We start from the raw sequence: 2612 nt of genomic DNA, 5'->3' as shown, positions 1-2612 counted from the left end.
AAGAAAGAAAGAAAGAAAGAAAGAAAGAAAGAAAGAAAGAAAGAAAGAAAGAAAGAAAGAAAGAAAGAAAGAAAGAAAGAAAGAAAGAGAAAGGAAGGAAGGAACAAAGAAAGGAAGGAAGAAACAAAGAAAGGAAGGACTGCTGTGTTGCCCAACTGGCTAGTTCTAGAAGGACAACTAGAGATGGCCCTGGATGCAGTGGGAGACCTTGGCCTTTTTAAACTAATGTCCTTAACAGGTCTCAGTTTGACTGAGATAGTCATCCTGATCTATATCTTACCACTGGACCCAGATGGCTCTGGAGGTAAAAGTGAGGCTGGTGACTTTGCACAGCCTTCCCTCACTTAAATCCAATTCACTTGCATGTCATGGCATCATTTTCCTGATGCCATGGTCCTCTTTGAGAATGAAGGACAAACAGCAACTTCTGAGTTCAAAAGGAACTCCCCCCGGGGATAGAACTGGAAATTGGGGGGGGGCGGGGCACACAGCTCTCCCTTCCCAGATCTCTCTCTTTTTTAAAGTGACCATTCTTTGCTTCATTTCTTATTAAGAGAACAAAAAACAAACATTAGCAACTAGGCCTTGCTATGTAATGTAACCTCCTCCCTCTTTTCTCCTAAAAGCATAAGAGCATTTTCCTGTGAATCTGTTGGTGGGACATACCCCCAGGTGTCACGTTTGTTACCTTATTAATCTTAATTAAAGATGCTTTATTCCTTCACTCATTAGTTTGATTTCTTTCAGAACTTGACATTAAATGGTGGGAGTCATTGAAGATTATGTCTTCTATGGTCCCAGAAGTGAGCTTCTGGATGCTCTGGTACCAGCACTGGCCCCTTGTGCTGGAATCCCTAAGCCAAGATCACCTCTCTCTTTTCACTGTTCTCTTTTCTTATTATTAGGAGACACTCCATTTTCAAGAGTTGAGGCCCAGTAAGCAAGCTGTGCCCTGAGCTTTGCATAACAGCAAGCCTTTGCGTTCACCTTCTGGCTGAACTCTGCTGCAGCTAAATCACAAAATTGGCTCAAGCCAGCACCAGGCAGTCCCTGAGCTTGGACAAGCACCTGCAGGAGCCATGTTCTGGTCATGAAGTCCTGCTGCGAATAGACTTTTTCCACTAGACAAACTTGTCTCATTGCTCGATGCTATGGATGGCCACACTTCACTGCCTGGCTCTTTGTCTAGCCATGACTATATGTATCAAGGCTTAGCCTTGCCACTTTGGGTCTACTCAGTCCTAGAGCAGCCCCTGGCATATGTGTCTACTTTCCCTCCTCCAATTACTTATAGCCATTGTTAGCTCTTTGGCTTTATTTTATTTCATTTTTCAGAGTTTAACAGTTGGTGTATAACCTCCATGGCTCTTTGGTCATTTATTTTCTGGGTTTGATACACCTAGTCCCTACCAGTAAGTACCTAATTACTCTTGAATCTGGACTCCTATCTTTTTAAGTTGAGTTGCCTCTTTAATTGAGAACTGGTAAAGACCCATGGGCAATCAATTTGGGGTCCACTTTACCTGACTCCCCAAAAGAAACGATAGCTGCTCAGATGGTTTCACAGCATGGTTTGGATACTTGCAAGCAGGTCATTGTAATGGTAATGTAATTTTGAATTTGAAGATCCCTTTGTGTTGGCAAAAGTAGCAGGTAGCACCAGCCCTGCAGTCAGGAGGACCTGGGTTCAGATGTGGCATCAGACACTCGACATAAAAATAAACTAGCCGCGTGACCTTGGGCAAGTCACTTAACCCCAATTGCCTCCAATTGGTAACCTCCCCCCTCCAAAAAGCAAAAATTAAAAAAAAAAGTTTTTCTTTAACTTAGCACTTAGTAACTAACTGATCAAGCCTCTGCTGGGGAAATAGAAGGTATGAACTCCCGTCTCCTGTTACTGACTTAACAGGAAGGGGCTGGCTGAAGGAAATAGTTAATGCTGTATATATAAGAAAAGCCCCAAAGAGGCATTTGTTTGTTTGTTAATTTGGAATTTGTTTGTTAACCTGTCAATCTGTTTGTTTGTTTATGCTTGTGTGGCTGTCAGAGCCTATGTGAATGTAATTGTGTGCACTCTTGTTAACCACTCTGGGAAGCTCTGAACTCTCAAAATGATCTTTCTTTTTTCTTCTCTGAACTCATTAAGTTTGAAAATGTAAGGATAAGAGAAAAATAAATTTGTAAGGAAGTGTCAGAAACTTTACTTGGGACTTTTGAAAATTAAAATGAAGTAGGAATCAATTAAGGAATAATTTTTGAATTGGTGTGTATTTTGAACTTAGAAATTTTGCTGAAAATTATATGAGATTGCTACTCATTTTTATAATAGATTCAGATTGTTTCATAGCTAAGGAGACCTCCAGGTGTAACTTCCCACCCTTTTCTTGTTTTCTGTACCTTTAAGTTTTTAGTTTTAATTGAGATTATTTGATAGCCTCCTATCCACCCTAAGTCATGTGGCCCCTTGGGAGGGAGTTTTGACTAAATTTAAATGAAACTAATAGATTTTATAAAAACTTTTTCCCTTTGTCTAACCAGGGTAATGGGATGTAAACCTTTCTCACTTTCTGATCTCTCCACCTGGAGAAGTAAGGCAGTTTCAGTAAAGGTAC

General features: G+C 40.6%; 1 protein-coding gene across 1 annotated transcript in view; it reads right to left on the bottom strand.

The window, feature by feature from the left end:
• ACKR2 (atypical chemokine receptor 2) overlaps positions 1 to 2612 on the bottom strand; it is a 6830-nt gene that overhangs the window by 4146 nt on the left and 72 nt on the right. The gene's annotated exons all lie outside the window — the stretch shown is intronic.

Source organism: Petaurus breviceps, unplaced genomic scaffold (genome assembly GCF_028583685.1).
Source record: "Petaurus breviceps papuanus isolate PSGF00001 unplaced genomic scaffold, PetGlider_PUasm1.0 227, whole genome shotgun sequence".
Classification (NCBI taxonomy): Eukaryota; Metazoa; Chordata; class Mammalia; order Diprotodontia; family Petauridae; genus Petaurus; species Petaurus breviceps.
This window is presented reverse-complemented; position numbering and strand designations above follow the sequence as displayed.